At 46.1% G+C, this 19,214-nt stretch overlaps 1 long non-coding RNA gene across 1 annotated transcript; it reads left to right on the top strand.

Moving 5' to 3' along the window:
- Window positions 1-923: 923 nt before the first annotated feature.
- Window positions 924-7,927, top strand: LOC123394822. The gene is made up of 3 exons (XR_006609549.1): window positions 924-1,208; window positions 6,716-6,935; window positions 7,730-7,927. It is a non-coding gene; the product is annotated as an uncharacterized LOC123394822 (long non-coding RNA).
- Window positions 7,928-19,214: the final 11,287 nt, after the last annotated feature.

Here is a 19,214-nt window from a genome sequence, read left to right as displayed (position 1 = left end):
TGGAGGAAACCGCGTGTGTGTGGGGTCAGGGGGACGCAGGAAATCTCTACGCTCCACTCAACTTTGGTGTGGGCCTAAAACTGTTCTTAAAAATGTCTATGAAATACTCAAAGAAACAAAGTAGAATTCTTATCTCAGGAAACACAGAATCAACTACTACGCAGACCCCAGCGGCAGGAACCTGCTCAAAAGAAACGGGGAGGAACTGTAAATAAGAAAGAAAAGTTTGCTGAAAACCATGTTCCCCTAGCTTTATAGATGTTAAAAATGTACTTTATCATGTCTTCTGGGATAGAGGAGTTTCATATATTATCATGGTATCTTTTAAGACTGTTTGGAATTTAAAGAAAAGGGAATTAAATAGATGTAAATACTATGAGCTCTTATTTATTTACTTATTTACTTGAGAGAGAGAGAAAGAGAGAGAGGGTGAGCATGTGCATGATGAGGAAGAGGGGCTGAGAGAGAGAATCTTAAGCAGGCTCCACGCCCACCATGGAGTACAATGTGGGGCTTGATCGCAGGACCCTAAGATCATGACTGAGCCAAAAGCAAGAGTCAGATGCTTAACCCACTGAGCCACGTAGGCGCCCCACTCTAGACTCTTTATAAGCCAAAAATTATTATAGATTTTCCAACCAGAAATTAAAAGGCCACTGACACATCGCACGGGCTTTCATTTCTAATAAGGTAAATATTGACTGCTATGATCTACATGAACAAAAAAGCTCTTTGGGTTCTATCCACTTTTTTTTAAGATGAGAGGTTTCTGGGTTCCCCAAAGTGAGAGAAACCTGTGGAGCCTCCCTGGCAAGTGAAAGGTGCGTTTCTTACTATGACTCATAAGGAGCCATTGTTACTTAATTCCAAGCGTCTTTAAAAGTCTCTGGCTGGGCTTAGTTAGGTTTTTGATCCTTCTAGTTTAGGAAGCTGGCTTTGCTCACTTGAGGGACTGTCACCCAAGTTAACTTTTTTTTCCTTCTTCAATTTTTGTCTATAAAAGAAAGCTATTTCTCCACTCACCACCCTTCTGACACCAAATGCGTGGGTTTTTCGCACCAAACAATTCTCCAATATTCTGAGAACACTTGGCTGAATGTCCTGTAATTTAACTGAATTCTGACCTTGCCCAGGATCAGCGCAGACCCCACAGATTAAAGAGATTGGTCACCTAAGACTGACTCTCCTTCAGAAGCCACGTGTAAGAGGTAAGTCCCCAGTTCACCATCACTTCTGTCTGTGAGATATGGTGGTTTCCACACCCCACCCCTTCCCCCCGGGGGCTGATCCTTTGCTATAAGGATCACTTTACTTGGGAAACACTTTACTTGGTATGACTGGTCAGTTAGAAAGGATGCAAACTGGCAGATGAAGAACTACACGTGGCAGCATGGAGGACCCCAAGTTCAGGAGCTCCTGTCCCTGCGGAGTTCCGGGGTGTGCCACCCCCCTTGGCACCTGGGCACGTTCACCGACTCAGAAGCTCTGACCCCTTCACTCAGGGATTTTTATGGAGGTTCTCTTAGAGGTATGTGTGCTTAAATCCTTAGTCATGGGTGATTAAGCCCTAGCCCCTTTTCTCTCCTTGGAAGTTGGGGGGTCCAGGAGGGGTGGCAAAGGAGTGTGGCTGAAAGGAGTTCCAACCAATCAGGTGGTCGGTTTCTCTGGCAACCTGCCCCCCCTTCTAAAGCTCGGGACGGGGCGGGGAGCCGCCGCTCATCTCATTAACAGAACCTCCTGTCCGGTTTTGAAGGGGCTTATTACGAATAACAAAAGGCGTTCCTTTCACTCTCACCGCTCCTCCGGGAAATAGCTAGGGTTTTAGAAGCTGGGCACCAGGGCCTGGTGTTTGGTGAAGACCGAACACCTATTTCTTCCTATGTCACAGTATCACAGTATCATACAATATCACAGTATGTTGCTGGTCATTTTTGCCCTGTCTTCTACTTTTTTCCCTTTTTTCCTTCATTTTTGTCTTTTTTCTTTTTAAATTTTTATTTTCCTCATTTTTTTCTTATTTTAGTTTTAACATTTTTCTTTCTCTACTTTTAGTCTTTTCCCAGTGTTGCTTTTTTGCTTTATTCCTTATCACCCTTTCTTCTTCTCATTTTCATTTTTTTCTTTATTCTTCTCATTCTTTATTTCTCATTTTTCAATATTCTTTTTGGTTTTCTCATTTCTCTCTCTCTCTCTCTCTTTTTTCATTTCTTTTTTCTTTTTGATGTAGTAAGTTAGTGTTGTTAGCACTGAGTCCCACACGCTGCAGGGCCTCTCGACCATCTCTGCTGAGGAGGAAGCCCTATGGGGAATGCTGGCCTCTTAAGGCCTTTGGCAAAGATCATGACACCCATCACAGTATCTCCAGAGCCATGGATGTTGAAGCTGAACATCGAAAACTGCTTTCCCTTCTTTCCTTCCAGCACCTCTCCCTTCCCCTGAATCACTGTTTACCTCTGAAACCACCCACTAAGAAGCAGGACAGCGACCCCCACCACTCTGTCCCTCTGACCAAGGCCCCAGGCAATATCTCTGTTGGAAGGAGCAGCGGCCACAGGGTATGGCCCTCAGCAGGAATGATGGGACCCTTGCCCTCTGCCAGACTCCTGTCACACAGATGTCAGCCAGACCCTCGCTTCCTGTCCTTGGAAGCTCAACCTTCCATTCCCTGTGTAGCAGGACCCCAGCCAAGTTCTCAATCTCAGTGGGGATTCGTGAAAGTCAGACATGTCACCAGGTCACCCTGAGGTTTTTGTTCCAGTGAATTCCGGATCTCTCCCTCCTCTTGCATGTTTCAGCTGCCCCTGTCTCGCCATCCCATAGCTGCCCAGAGAGGCTCAGCTCCTCTACCTGATTTCTCCTGAACAGCACTCAGTCAAGGCCATTGCCTTTCTTATTAGAGGTTCAGGGTATAAGTGTGGGGGTTCCATCAGAGAAGAGCACAGCAGATCAAACAGACTGTCAGTCATCATTAGTCTTAAAGCCTCTGGCGTCCCCTTTCCCTCGGCCCCATCCCTCCCTCACTGGGAATGTTCGCTGCTGGTCTCTTCTGTTTCCTCCAGACTCAACTTCTTCCTGGGTCCCTTTGTTCCCCTTCACCTCCCTCCGCCTCACCCTGGTACACCTACTTCAACCCCCCCCCCCACCACCAACTTTAAAAAAAAAAAAAAAAAAAGGCAAAAGAAACTCTCTTGACCCTGCAATTTCACTACTGGGTATTTACCTCGAAGATACAGATGTAGTGAAAAGAAGGGCCATCTGTACCCCAATGTTCATAGCAGCAATGGCCACAGTTGCCAAACTGTGGAAAGAGCCACGATGCCCTTCAGCAGATGAATGGATAAGGAAGATGTGGTCCATATACACTATGGAGTATTATGCCTCCATCAGAAAGGACAAATACGCAACTTTTGTAGCAACATGGACGTGACTGGAAGAGATGATGCTGAGTGAAATAAGTCAAGCAGAGAGAGTCAATTATCATATGGTTTCACTTACTTGTGGAGCATAAGGAATAACACGGAGGACATGGGGAGACGGAGAGGAGAAAGGAGTTCGGGGAAATCAGAGGGAGAGATGAATCATGAGAGACTGTGGACCCTGAGAAACAAACTGAAGGTTTTGGAGGGGACGGGGGTGGGGTTGGGTGATCCTGATGGTGGGTATTATGGGGGACATGTATTGCTTGGAGCACTGAGTGTGGTGTATAAACAATGAATCTTGGAACACTGAAAAAAATAAAATCAAATAAAATTTTTTTAAAAAGAGTATTCCTTTTTATTTTTAATTATTTAGAAAGTTTTCCAACTTCATTGAGGTATACTTGAAGCATGAGAAACTAGTTTGGGGCTACAACAAATAAGCTCCCAGGAACATTCACAGAGAAGTCTTGGGTTTCACACTGTCCTTTGTTTCGGTAAATACCTACGAGTGGAATGATTGGTTGTACAGCATGAATGCGTAACTCTTTAGGAAAATGCAAAACTGATTTCTGAAGTGGTTATACCACCTTACATGCCCTCTGCCCACCCTGGCCTTATAGGAGAGTTTCAACTGTTTCACATCCTCACCAACACTTAGTACGGCGGTCACGTGATTTTCAATTTAGTCCACTTGTGGTTTTGTTTGTTTGTTTCAATGCACAATGGTTTTGTTACCTCTTGGCTTCATTTCTACTAAAGGGAAGCATATGTGTAGGTTTGCAGAGAACAAACCAGGTTATGTCTGTGGTGTCAGTGAAATGAATAGTGGCCCTCTTTCCCTCTAACTTGTCCTGGTTTATATAATAAAATATGTGGTTTCTCTAGTTCTAATCTTGAGGGACATGCCCCCAAGCTGTCTATCCATAGCCACAAAGTCTCATCAAGGCATTCTGCTCAACAAAGACTCTTCCCTCCTTTACAAGGGAATTTCTTGCTTTTCCTAGTGGAGCTCTATCTCAGGACCCCAGGATCATGACCGGAGCTAAAGGCAGCTGCTTGGTGCCTTTAGCTCAGTGTCTGAGCTAAAGGCAGCTGACTGAGCCACCCAGGCACCCCCTTTCTTGCTTTTCCTAAAACAATTTTTTCCTTACCACAGAAGGATTAAAGGAAGCAAGGAGAGGCATAATATAGAGATACCCAAATAAGGGCAAAACCTACCCACAGAAAAACCTGCACACTAATGTTTACTGCAGCTTTCTTCTTAATTCCTGCTATTTGAAAGCAACCAAGATGTCCTTCAGTAGGTGAATAAACAACCTGTAACATATCCAGACAATGCAGACTTATTCATCAATAAAAAGAAATGAACTATCAGCCCCTAAAAACCCGGGGAACCTTAAATGCATACTGCTTAATGAAAGAAACCAGTCTGAAAGCCTGGTTCCAGTTACATGGCATTCTGGAAAAGGCAGAATTATAGAGACAGAAGATCAGCGATGGTCAGGGATGAGGGGTGGGGAGGGATGAATAGGAAGAGCCAAGGAGACTCAGGGCCATAAAAACTGTTCTGCGTGATACTATAGTGATGGGTGCACAACGTTATGCACTTGTCAAGACCTACGGGAGCGTAAGAACACAAAGAGTGAAACCCATGTAAACCATGGACTTTAATTATAGTCTATCAATTTGGATTCATCAATTTTAACAGGCATACCTCGCTCATGCACCGTGTTCACGATCGGGGAAGTGGGGGGGTGGGCTGTGGCAGGGTGGGCGGAGCGGGTGGAGAGAGGAAGAGGTACATGGGAACTCGGTATGTATTTTCTGCTTAATTTCTATGTAAACCAAAAACTTCTCTAAAAAACAAATCTAGTATTAAGGAAAAATCCCGGCAGACCTTTGGCAGAAATCGATTTGCTAAATCTAAAATTTAGTGGAAATACAAAGAACCTAGATTTGCCAGGACACCGGTAAAGAAACTTGAAGTTGGAGGGCTTAGGCTGCCTGAGTCCCGGGTTGACGGTAAACAGGTACAGTCACCAGGACAGTGTGGGACTGGCATAGGTAGGCGGGCGCACGAGCGGAAGGGGACAGGGCACACAGAGGTGGACCTTCAGGCGCAGTCACTGAACCCACATGGGGAGAGGATCCTCTTTGCAACACATCATACTGGAGCAACCGGACATACCCAGTAGAAACAAAGAACATTGACCCCTACTTCGTACCACACACACACACAAGCACCTCAAGCCAAACCAGAAAGCTTCTGTGAGAACACAGAGCTGAATAAAGTTTCTTAAGACGGGACAGAAAAGCACTGATTAGAAAGGAAATAACCAGTAAATTGTCTTCCATCAAATTAAAGACCTCTTATCAAGGAGCACTCTTAGGAAAATGAAAAACAAGCCTTAGGCTAGAAGAAAATATTTTATATTTATATGTAAAATAGATGTATGGATGCATCTGTGCCTGTAAGCATATGCTTCTGTGTGTTCACGTGAACTCGCACAGGCATCTGGCCAAGGACTCCCTATCCGGAATACACGGTCATGTCCACCAAGTGATGCTCAAACAAGAACCAAGACAAGAAGCCTGTTGCTGGGAAGGGACCATCCTCATGGCAACCTCACAGCCCATCCATCACTGCAGGGGCTGTTGGTCCCTTCCTTAGTCATCCTGGTAACTGTATGGGGAGGATTCACATGTGTTTACAGAAACCCAGTGACAACCCCAAACTCAGGGGACCCAACTGAGCTTTCAGGGACCCTGTGGCCTAGGGGGAGTCATGGCTGTCCACCTTCCTGTCTAAAAATGAAGTGTCAGGCCACTAATCGGTGAGGGTTCTTTCTGCTCTGACCCCTCAGTAACCCCATGGTTGGGGACCTACTGTCCTGTCCAATAACAGGATGGAGAGGGGGTTGCCTTCCTATTAGTTCTTTCCCCTTTGCGGGTGTGCATCCCGCTTGTGAAGTTGCTTGCTTACACTCAGTGTCCAGAATAAACCTTTGCTTAGCTCCTGCATTACATGACCTAATAATAACAAAAATAGCTACTCTAATAAAAGGTACTTTCCTGACCTCAAATCAGCTCTGAATAGCAGGTGTAAACGAGTCACATTTTAGAAACTGGGAAGAAGTGAGCCTCAGAGAGGTTAAGCCACTTGCCCATGATCACAAAGCAGATACAGGCAGAATCAGCCTTCAAACTCAGGTTTTTCTAACCCCAAGAGCGTTCTACACTCCCAGTAGGAGCACAGTGTTTACTTGCTTTTAAAGAGTTATACTCCTTTAATGCAGACACGGCCTTTCAGGAGGGCCTGCAGAGGCAAACGAGTCTAAGATTCACGACATCTCCAGTTCCTTGACACATGGGAAAACAGCAGGAACCTAGTGATGTGGAGGTGGGAGAGGAAGCTTGGAGCAATTCTAAATAGAGTTCTTCTGAAACTACCGATAATGAAGGTACCTAACACTATTGCATACAACGTTTGAGCACTACAGTAATCCCATGAAATAGGTAAGATTTTGCAAAATTCTCACAATCTCGGGAGGTAGGTCCCACTGTTAACCCCACATAGCAGATAAGGTAGCTGAGACATGAAGTGGTTAAGGCCTTACCCACAGTAGCTGCCTACCAAGTGCAGGGGTGGATGGGTTCCAGAATCCTGTGCTGTTACTCCATTTTAGTTCCTGTTCAGCCCTATCACCATTTGATTTACGTGTTTATTTCCTGTGCTCTTCTTCCTATCCTGTTAGACTTTATGGTCATAAGAGTAGGGAACTAACCCCTGCTTTTTTTTTTTTTTTAGTTTGTTTATATATTTATTTAAGAGAGAGTGACAGAGAGAGAGAGCACAGATGGTGGGGAAGGGCAGGGAGGGAGAGGGAGAAAAAGGCTCCTCGCTTAGCAGGGAGCCTGATGCAGAGCTGGATCCCAGGATCCCAGGATCATGACCTGAGCCAAAGGCAGATGCTTAACTCACTGAGCCCCCACAGGTGTCCCAAGAACTAAACCCTCTTGTTCACATCTGTGAACCTAGCTACTTGAGACACTATAGATGCTCCAGCACTAGTTTGTGAATAAATGAACAGGACGCATTACATTGCTTCCTCTTAGGTTCATCTCTTCTAACAGCAGGAGGAGGAGCCTAATTCATAGGAACCTAGCAGATTACTGAGGCAGGGTTTTCTTGGGAGGTGATGGCTTTCCAGAACTTGGTGGAGAGTTCTAGATGAGTTTGTGGAGATGAAAGGAAGCTCGTCTTGCCCTCCTTTTGTCTCTCCCTGGTCCCACCCCACTTCTTTTTCCAGGTTTCTGCAGTGCTGGTCAGGATGGAGGCACCCCTCACCTTCGCCATCGCCAGAACAAAAGCCCCAGTGAACCAACCACCATGTTCCTTCCGAGAGAAAGTCTGTGACGTTGTCCCTGCTCTTCTTCCCACATGCGGTCTGTGCTGTGAAAGCGACAAAGAGAGGCTCAGAGCTCATTTGTTTGTTTATTTTCAAATTGAAAGTAAAAATAGGGGCACCTGGGTGGCTCTGTCAGTGAAGCATCTGCCTTCAGCGCAGGTCACGATCCTGGGGTCCTGGGATGGAGCCCTGTGTCGGACTCCCTGTCAGCAGGGAGTCGGCTTCTCCCTCTCCCTCCCCCTCTGCTCCCTCCCTGCCCCCATTCTCTTTCTTTCTCTCAAATAAATAAAATCCTTTAAAAATAATAAAAAATAATAATAAACTGAAAGTAAAAACATTCTATTTCCAGGGCTGTCACCGAGGGCTACGATTAGCTGGTAATAGACAGCAAGGTGTGTCAATGACATCAATTTTAAACATCATTCACCATTCATTGTTGAAAAAATTCCAGAATGTGGCTGTCCACCTGATTGAGGGAAGAGCTCAGAACTCATGCAGGATCACTGGCAATGAATTATAACTCTTATTTTCAAAATATTAATGTCTTGCTTATTACCATGCTAGGAATAATCAGGGCCTCCACTTTGTCCCAGTCACTTGTATGGGAAGTCTGTTGGCTTTCGCGTGTGAAGAATTCCTTGATTTTTCAAAAATGCTTTCACATTGCACAGGAGATTTCCACTGGCACTGGGTTCCCTTGGAGGCCCCAGTGAGTCGTGCCCCCAACCATCCCCCCCCCCCGGTATTTGTGCCCCAGTTTGGTCTTCTCCCTTGAGCGTGGACTAGATCTGTGACTAACTCTAACCACAGCAAAGATGCTGCGACAGTTCTAGGACTAAGCTGTCAAGAGTCCTGGCGGCATTTCTTTTGTGCTTTGGGCCACCCTGGGCCACCATCTAAGAAGTCCGATTAGCCATATATAGAGGGAGAGTCCGTGAGACACAGAGAGAAGAGCCCAACTGTCTTGTGTCAGAGCTGAACCTAGTCTCTTGTCAACCCACTGGCTCAGTGTGTCACCTGCGTGACCTCTGGCCACCCAGCAGCAGAGCCAGACATCTAACACAGCCCAGACTGTACAACTGTGATAAAATAATGCTTGCACTAGGATGCTAATTTTGGGGTTAGCTTATTATGCATCAGCTCATCACCAAAATATTATCTGAAAGCAGAGCTCCCTAATCTTGGCTATACATCACAACCACACAGAAATCCAAAGTGCCATGTCACAAGGTCCCAGCCTTTCCGAGGCTCTGATGTGATTGGTCTTGGGTGAAACACCATTTTATGTACATAGTTTAAAATTTTATGGTTAGGGAGCCTGGGTGGCTCAGTGGGTTAAGCCGCTGCCTTCGGCTCAGGTCATGATCTCAGGGTCCTGGGATCGAGTCCCGCATTGGGCTCTCTGCTCAGCAGGGAGCCTGTTTCCTCCTCTCTCTCTCTCTGCCTGCCTCTCTGCCTACTTGTGATCTCTCTCTGTCAAATAAATAAACAAAATCTTTAAAAATATATATAAAAATAAAATTTTATGGTTAAAACCTATCCACGGGATGAATGGATACCAGAAGATGTGGTACAGTGGAATATTACACAGTCATACAAATGAATGAGATACTCATCCATGCAACAATGAGAAAGAACCTTCCAAACAACTCAGTGAGAGGAGCCAGTCACAAAAGACCACCAAATGGGTGATTCCATGTACACAAAACTCCCCAAACAGTTGGAGTCGTAAAGACAGAAAGTGGACTGGTGGTTGCCAGGGACTGAGATTGGGAGAAATGGGGATTGATGGCTCCATGGGGCGGTGAAAACGTTCTGGCACTAGGCAGAAGTGGTGGTTACCCAACGTTATGAAAGTACTAAATGCCACTACATCACTTACGTTGAAAGGAACATGAAAAAGTTTAATTTTATGTTATGTGAATTTCACTTTGATAAAAAAAAAAATAGAAGAGGAAGACTGAGAGGATGTTGAAGAAAAGAGCAAGGGAAGGACTGGACCACTCTTGGTGGCTTGTGAGGTGGAAGTCGGTGCTGCCAGCAGAGCAATGGGAGTGGCCTCCCCAAGCAAATGGGGAAAGACGAAACAGAGGCCATCCTGGCAGCTCCAACAAGGAATGCATCCCTGCCAGCATCTCAACTGTAGTCCAGAGAGACCTGTGTTGGGGCCATAATCTCCAGGACCATACCTGATACATTTGTACTGTTTTAAGGCACAGAACGCAAACATACATCCACACACATGCACATACCTTACACACTGACATTAGCTCTTCTTTCTTAGAAAAAAAATTTTCTTTTTGGATGTATCCATTCTAAGCTTTCCCGTATATGTAGTGTCATGTAATCACCCCAGAATATAGAACAGTTCCACCACACCCAAAACTCCCTGTGCTCCCCCTTGGCAGTCACGCATTCGACACCCCTGCTCCCTGGCAACCGCTGATTCATTCCCCAGTGCTATATTTTTTTCTCCTTTCCCAGAACATCCTTGCCTTGTTCCAAATCTCAGGGGGGAAAGCATTCACTCAGTATTTATTTTAAATTATTTCTTTATTTATTTGACACAGAGAGAGAGAGAGCACAAGCAGGGCAAGCAGAGGGGGAAGCAGGCAGAAAGCCCGATGCAGGGCTTGATCCCAGGACCCTGAGACCATGACCTGATCCGAAGGCAAATGCTTAATGGACTGAGCCATCCAACCGCCCCTTAGTCTTTATTTTTGAACAGATCTGTTGTTGCTACATTCTGTTTTCCTTCATTGAGAGTCTTTATTTCACCTTTATCCCTGAAGGACGTTTTCACCAGATAGAGAATTCTGGGTGGACAGTTTTTCTCTTTCAGCACTTTAGAACTATTGTTCGATTTCCTTCTGGCCTCCATTGAAATCCACAATAATATAGATGGATGTTTCCCTCTTACAAAGAGCCATTTCTCTCTGGACAATTTTAAGGTTTTCTATGTCTTAGTTTTTAGCAGTTTGTTTTTGCTGCTTCGGAGCATGGATTCCTTTGGGCTTATCTTATTTGAGATTCACTGAGCTGTTTGTAAGTTTATGTCTTTCACCAAATCTGAGAAGCTTTTGCCCATTATTTCTTCAAATACTTCTTTTTTGCACCATACCTCTTTCCCTCTCTGGGACCCTGACAAGATGAATGTTAGATTTCTTGGTATAGCTCTACATAACCTCAAGCCTCTGTTCATTGTTTTTCTAATTTTTTCTCTTTGTTTCCATATTGGATAATTCCTATGGATCTGTCAAGGTCACCAACTCTTCTCTACTCTTCTCTAGTTTGCTCTTGACCCATTCACTGAGTGTTTTATTTCAGTTTTTCAGTTATTGTACTGTTCAGTTCCAAACAAATTCCTTTTAGTTCTTCTATCTTCTATTTCTTTGCATATCTATATCTATCTATCTATCTATCTATCTATTTTTTTCTTATCTTTCCATTCATTTCAAGAGAATTCGCCCTTACTTCTTGGAGCACAGTTACAATCATTTCTTTAGCAACCTTAGTTAATTTCAACACGTGTATCCTCTTATAGTGGGTACCTCTTGGTTGTTCCTTTCCTCATCAGTTGGTATTTCTCTTGTTCCTCACATGCTGTGTAGCTTCAGATTATATCCTAGTCATTTTGAGTATCACATTATGAGAATCTGTGTCTTGTTTAAATCCTAAAGAGAATGCTGGATTTTGTTTCAATTTGCTTTAGCAGGCATTTGGATCTGGCTAAGCTGCAACCTCCAGTCCTGACCTGCCTTCTGTGGACTGTGGTTCCAATGTCAGTTCAGTTTTCAAAGACTCAGCAGAGCTGTGTGGATCTGTTCTTTGTTTGTCACCCAGTGGCCGTTGGGGAGCCTGGGTGATGTTCTAATCCACAGTCCAGTTCTCAAAGCACATAGAGCTTAAGACATAAGCCCAGGAGTTCATATGCGTCTCTCTTAAGTGCTATCCTTTCTGAGTTCATACTGATACTCTCACTCCCTGTGGCCCTCTGGTCAGAGAGCTAGGGCATTAGTTTCCCTGATATACCTGGCACTTTCTAGAGCATGTAGGAGTATGGGGCCAAGCAGTGGAACGAGAGAGAAAAGAAGAGCAATGGGATTTGGGGAACATAGCTTCTGGGGTCAGAAGGAATACTTTCCTCTCTCAGAGCTTTAAGCACCTTCTTGGCTATTGTTACCATGGCTACTGCTGCTATGGGATTAGCTGGGGGTCCACGTGGGAGAATGGAAGGAACCAACCAGGGACTTTCCTCACTTTCTCTGATCCCTTCCCCACCCTCCCACCCCGAGACCCTTTCCCCCACCGCTTGGCCCAGAGAGCGAGGGCTACTTTAACAGCGCATTCTGTTTTCATCTGGTATGCATTTCAGGCTGCCTAGGAGTTGAGAGGTCAGATGGTTCCAGAGGAGAGAAAATGGGACACTCAATCCAGGTTTGGTGGCACTTGAAATTCTGATCTCTTTCCCCAATCCACTTGCTCCTATTCCCTTTCATTTGTCCTCAGATAGTTGCTCCAGGCAGTCTGTCCAGGATTCAGTGTTGCATTCAATAGGAAAGGCATGGTGGAGTGTGCGTATTCCTTTTTTTTTTTTTTAAAGATTTTATTATTTATTTGACAGAGGGAAAGAGAGAGAGCACAAACGAGGGGAGTAGCAGGCAGAGGGAGAAGGAAAAACAGGCTCCCTGCACAGCAGGCGGAGTTCAATGTGGGGCTGGATCCCAGAACCTTGGCATCGTGACATGAGCCAAAGGCAGGTGCTTAACCAACTGAGCCACCTAGGCACCAGAGTGCGCTTATTCCATCTTGCTTAGAGCAAGAACCCATATGTATCTGTGTGTGTGTATATATATATTTTTTTTCTCAAAGATTTATTTACTTATTTTAGAGAGAGAGCATGAATGCATGTGTGGTGGGGGGGGGACAGCAGGAGAGAATCTCAAGCAGACCCCCCTGCTTGCATAGAGCTGGATCTCATAACCCTGAGATCATGACCGGAGTCAAAATTGGAGTCAGATGCGTAACTGACGGAGACACCCAGGAACGTCCCCCCATATATATTTTTTAATCTAATTCTATAAACATAAAGAAACCTTCTTTAAACATCAGACACCATGCCCAAAACTAATTGCCAGGATTGCCTTCACACGGCCTCTGTTAGCTACATTCTTCCTGCTGGATTGGGCCCTCTGGCCACCTCAGGGTAGGCTGACGCATGGTCTGCCCTGATAGGGTGCTCCTGAGGCTGGGAGTCTTGCAGTGGGTGACCATGGGCATCAATTCCCTCTTCTGTAAAACGGGGGTAACTACAGCACCCCCTTTATTGTGTCATTAGGACAAGATAGATCATGCATGCTTTCCCCAGGGGCTGGCCCACAACAGGCACTCAGCAAATAACCATTTTTATTTGCTTCTCCTAGATGCGTGGGCTCAGCTCAACCAGCACATGGACTTCCCCTCGACTCTCCAAGGACTAGCAGGTCTCTGGGATCAGACTCCATTTTTAGTGATAATTGGATGCTTGCTGTCACCTAAGATCTGACTTGACAGCTATTTAACACTTTACCATGGGAAAAAACCAGCAGCTGTTTCCTGGTGGCAGTCAGATGGCCAACATGTCAAAATGAGCTGGCATGACCCAGTACTTTACCTACGGTCAAGTTTCAGAGACCTCACCTTCTTTAAACAATTCCATTAAAATGTTTTTTGCTCAATTTCTGTGAAGAGGCAGGGAAAAAAGATAATAGGTATTTTCTTCTAGCATTTTAACTTTATGTACGAGGTCACACTTCAAAGCAGCTTCTACACATTTGGCAAGAGTTCGGGGAGAGTCTGGGCAATGAGAAGGAGTGATGTCCCCACTTCAGAGGTGGGAACCAGTGACTGGGTCAGTAATATTCCACTGCCTTCACTGAGAAGCCCAACAGGGACCATGGCAGGAGAGAAGGAAGAGGGGAGTGTGGAAGGGAATGCGCCAGGCAACTGCACTATGGGGACCCCATAGCTTTGAACTTGTCCACAGTCTCTGTGTTGTTAGTCTGCCCTGAAAACCTCAGGCACATGGATCTAGAAGTGAACCAGAGCAGAAGGAATATCACAGCCAGGCTGATGGAGATGTGGAATTAGGGAGGAGACTGACACCAGATGCATCCGTTCTTAGTAGTTACTGCTCTTGTCAGAGCCTGAAGTTCTCTACATGGGCAGCAGGGAAATAAGCATCCTCTTCTTATGACTTGGGGGGGTGGGGGAGGCGGAGATTAAATGAGATAATGTGTATGGCATAGTTGTGGGGACTTGGTGCCCATGGACCTTGATAGCGGTGCTTTCTTTTTACAACACAGATGTCCCATGGGACCTGTCTGCCTCCAAGATCTAGTGGAGATGATCCCAAATCCCCAACCTGCCTTCTACCAATGGGGGGACTTCCAGCAAAGTCCCGGGCATCAAGTTTCTTGCTTCCACTTCATTACACTCTCTTCAGTTTTTAAATCTAACCCAGATGTGGAATGTAATAGCTCCAGGCTCCATGTAACCCCCCCTCCCCTCAAGGTCATGTGTATGGTCCAAGGGTACTGATGCCTTGGATATGGAGGAGATTTACATCATAAAAACAAGGCAGCACAAAATAGCCTACAGACAGCCTGGTTTGTTGGGGGGTTTGTGCTTCAGACGTTTCTGCCCATCCTCCTCGCCCCTTTCCCACCCCATCCCATCTGGTCCCCCTAGAGCGCTGCTCCGACCCTGAAGGCCTCCCACCACCTCTCTGAGGCCTTCTCCTAATTCAGACCCGGCTCTCACTTTCCATATCTAAAGACTCATCCAGTTATTTTCCTAAAGACATGTGGCTCTTTCCCAAAGGCCTCTGGGACCAGCTGGTAGAACACAATCCATCTGCTTTGCTCTGTGATCTCCCCTCCCCTGGTGTTCGAAGGTGGCCACATCAGTCATTAGTCATCTAACCCTCTCCTAGAGCGTCACCATGGCTGCCGTCTTCCCAGCTCCCGGCACTGCTCCCAGCACCAAACACGCCCCTGATAGACACCACCTAACTGGCTGATGACAGAAATCATTTTGTGATGCAAATCCAATAACCAGTCTTTCTAGAACAGTAGCACTCCCGTCACCACCACCATTACATGTCATGGGATGTTACTACTAATTTGGGCCACACTGAACTGAACGCCACTTCCCTTGAGGCCCAGTGTCTGACTTGGGCAAGTCACTTCACCAACTTGACTCTCCAATTTGTGACCTTTAAAACGAGGGTGATGATCACTCCTCCCAGAGCAAATTCACTGTGAACCTACTGAAATTGAACAGGTAGGTAACACGCACTTCTAAATAAACATGTTTTTGTACCTAATTTGTGTGTTGGCAAGTTGCTGTTCATTTTCTAAAATGGCTCCCCAAACTATATACAGTTTGGGCACCATGAACCTGACTCCTGGTTGGTGTGGTGAGAATGTGAGATGAGTGTCAAGCTGGCTCTGGAGGGCTCCGGGAACCGAAGGAAGCCTTGTGACCCAGGGGGTGGGGGGTGTCCGGGAGGCTGGAACAAGTCCCACAGGCACCCTTCCCCCACTGACAGGCCCGAACTTGGGCAAAGGGCCTGAGTCCAGCTTCTCCCAGGCAGAGACTGACCCATCCTTTTCTAGGGGTATCAGGAAAGGAAACTCTGGACTCATGCAGGTGACCTTGTAGCATTCTACCAGCCTTTGCCAGCACCCCCCCTTACCCCTCCTTGCCCAAACTCCTGTCCCTTCCCCTCTGGATGTCATGATGCAGTCAAAGGGGGAGGAAGTGTTCCAGCCAGAGTCCCCATACCTTCCCTAACTTAGCAAAGGCCCTGTTGTGGCCACTTGACACATGGTTCTTCTGTCATTTATTCCTGTCTTCTGTCTTCTGACCCTCAGGTACACAGAATCAGATTATGGGTGAATCACCATTCTTTGTTCATGACATGCTATTGTCATTGGTCCACATCTGACCTCCTGTTGCTTCCTTAGGCTTTTTGTTTTACTTTGTAACGTAACAAGGACTGAAAAACCATCACTCAAAACCAAAGCTAGAACCGTGACAAAAACCTACAGCCTGCTCTGGGGGCCCCACCCCATTTGTATTTTCAAACACTGAAGTCCAAGCCCATCATACCACACCTGGTCCTTCTCACTACCCTCAGCACCACCGCAGGGAAGCTGGCTGAACGGTGGCGGGTCAGGGCTGGGCCAGGTCCAGTCAGCCAGACCAGACAAAGCTCCTTTCTCATGGAGGAAGGGGAATGGATAGGGATAAACAGAAATCCAGAAATTTCTGTTTGCCTCTGATGAACCCAAGGGATCCCCCCCTCAGAACTGTTAACTGTGTCTGACATCAAGTAGGGGCAATGGCTAGATGGAACAAGGCCCAGGAATTCTGTGTTCCCTGAAAAGCTGGCCATAAACATTAGTCTTCCCGTAAATGCAGGAGTTGCTCCCCTGTGAGCTTGCCCTGAGAGAGCTCATGGCCAACACCTCATGATGGTGAGCCCAAGCCATCTGATCTAGCTGGGGGCTCAGCAACCACAAGCCAGACGAGCCACATTCCCTCTAATCCCTCCCCCATCCGTCTCCACCCCAAGACATACTGATTCCTTTAGAATAAATCAAACCGGGAAGAAAGTCTCACCCAAGTCGAACTTACCTGCTTGAAAATCTCTCAGATTTCTATTTTGGAAAACCTTGTTTTCCCCTCCTTAAGTACTGCCTTTTAAATGCCTTTTCTTGATAACGAAGAGCTTTTGGATTGATATTCAACCCTAGGTAGATTTCCTATACAAGGGCAAAAAGAAGCAGATCAGCGTGGTTCATTTAATTGAGACCTTATAGTTTCTTTGTGTGGTCCATTTCGGCCCAGGCATGGAACAATTTCACAGAGATGTGGCTTATTGCTGCAACCAGGGCAGGCTTGAGGTCAAAATACAAAGAAGTACCACAAAATCAATTATTTCCTCTCCAAAGGGCCTTTTCCAAGTTGTTCTCAGGTGAGAAGTTTTTATCAGCACCAGTTTAAACACACGAAAATTCCTCCCCAGGACATAGCATGACTCAGACAGATGGGTGGTCAGGTTAGGCAAGCATCAGAGAGCAAGGGCCGTCTAAGGTTCTGGGCAGCCCGCATCTCAGCATCTACATCTGCACAGGCCCGTGCAGTAGCAGATAGTGACCAGGAGAGCCAGGCTCCTGAACAGAGGGCCTAGAAACATGAACTCTGAGCAGTTGTAGCCAGAGAGAAAGAGACCCCTTTCCTATTCTAGTTGAAGCCCTCGCAGAAGGGGTGAGCCATCCAGGGCAGACTGAAGGGCGACAAGGAAGTGTGTGGGTACAGAAGATCGATAGAGAATGAAAGAAGACACTGTCAACCGGAAGGGCCTGAAACATTTCCCACAGCTCCATCAGGCTATGGTTTCACCAGCCATTAGTGTGATGAGCTTGGAAGTGCATACGGAAGATACACTCTATATTTATTTGTCCTTGGTGCCTTCTTACTGAAGTTAATGATTCAATATTTTATTCTGTAGCATATGATCGACCACAGGACTGTAACCTAATGACTATCCCATATACAGATTTGCCTGATTGGAAAGCCCATTCCTTCCCTGGGCAGCCAAGTCTCCAAGCTGGTGATGAGTAAATGGGAATTTGGGTCCTCTATGGGTGACATGAGAATGCAAATGGCATGAGCACTGAGGGTCCACCTGTTGGCTTCACCTGGGTACTATTCTGGAGCTGGATGCCACCAGGCACCCAGACAAACCACTATCACCATGGCTCCTGCATGGCTGTGAGTGAAAGGAAGAAGGGGATTCTGAACTACAGATGGCTTATTTTCCAGGTCAGCTGGACACCATCCAGGTCAGCTGGGACCATCTGCCTAGAGCAGAGAAGGGGGGCTGGCTGTGGGGGAGGGGATCTGTGCTCCATCAGTAGAGGAACATCCTGCCGACAGCTGACCGTCTGCATCTGGGAATGTTTATGGCATCTGCACAGGTGAAAGCCTATTTGTATTTGCATTCAAGAAAAGGATAGTAATAGATGCTCACTTAAAGGCCAGTAATGTCAGAGCAGGACGCTCCTATTAAAGAGGTAACCTCAGGTTAACGAGATTTATCAGTGCAGAAGGACAGCAGCAGCAACCACAGAAAGATGGGTGGTAAGGGCTCCCACGGTGGGGAAAGAAATAGGGTGTTTCTGGTTACAGCTGCATTTTCACGCGAACAGTCCATGAATGTGACGTGGACCCATGAACAGGGTCTGACTGAAAAGCAAACCGGTCGACAGAAGAACAATGTGGAAAATTTTGCAAAAGGATTTTTAAATTAATGTTTGTATTCGTTTCCTATTGCAGCTATAACAAGTTACCCCAAGTGCAGAGGCTTAAACCAACACCAATTTATCTTAGTTTTGGACGCCAGACATCTGAGATGGTTCCTAAAATGAAGGGAACAGCGGGACTGCATGCCTTCTGAAGGCTCGAGGGGAGGATATGTTTCCTTACGTTTTCCAGTTTCTAGAGATGGGCTTGTGGCCCTTGCTTCCACCTTCAAAGCCAGCAGGGTGCTGTCTTCAAGTCTCAGTCTCTCTCTATCTCTCTGTACACACACACACACATATGCACACTTCTCCATTTCCACACTGTGCCTCTGCATAACCCTTTCCAGGGAATTAGGATGTGAACAAACATGGGGCGTGAGGGCTTTATTTTCTCTACCACAGTGATGAAAATGGTGAGTCTTTAAAATAACTTATTTTGGGGGCACCTGGGTAGCTCAGTGGGTTAAAGCCTTCGGCTTAGGTCATGATCCCAGGGTCCTGGGATCGAGCCCGGCATCAGGCTCTCTGCTCAGTGGGGAGCCTGCTTCCACCTCTCTCTCTGCTGCTGCTCTGCCTCCTTGTGATTTCTCTCTCTGTCAAATAAATAAATAAAATCTTTTTTAAAAAATAAAAGAAAAGAACTTATTTTGTAATAATTTAAGATTTACAGAAAAGTTGTGAAGGTAGTACAGGCTAGTATGTCTTTTAAAAACACTTTTTTCATCTCTGTTTAGGTTGTACAAATATTTTTGCATTGAAAAATAGTTGAAAACAAATGAGCCATCTGTGAAAGTGCTCTGTGTTCCTCAGGAAAAGAAAATGCTGTTTCGTGCAAGGCGTTGGCGAGCCCCCGGCTGCCTTCAGAGGAGAACCACACCGTGTTCCTCGATGGGAGCTGCCAGTTTCCTCCACCCCTGGGGACTCCCTGGGGCCCAGACCTCATGACCGTGACTGGCCCATGCAGACCGGTAGAGTAAAGATGACTTCTCTCTACCTGTTGGGAAACACATTCCACTCAGCAAGTCCTTCTCTGT

The sequence above is a fragment of the Mustela putorius genome, unplaced genomic scaffold, assembly GCF_011764305.1.
Source record: "Mustela putorius furo isolate JIRA1106 unplaced genomic scaffold, ASM1176430v1.1 tig00003845_pilon_pilon_pilon, whole genome shotgun sequence".
In the NCBI taxonomy this organism is placed as follows: domain Eukaryota; kingdom Metazoa; phylum Chordata; class Mammalia; order Carnivora; family Mustelidae; genus Mustela; species Mustela putorius.
Note: the sequence above shows the minus strand (reverse complement) of the source record. Positions and strands in the feature narration are given on the sequence as shown.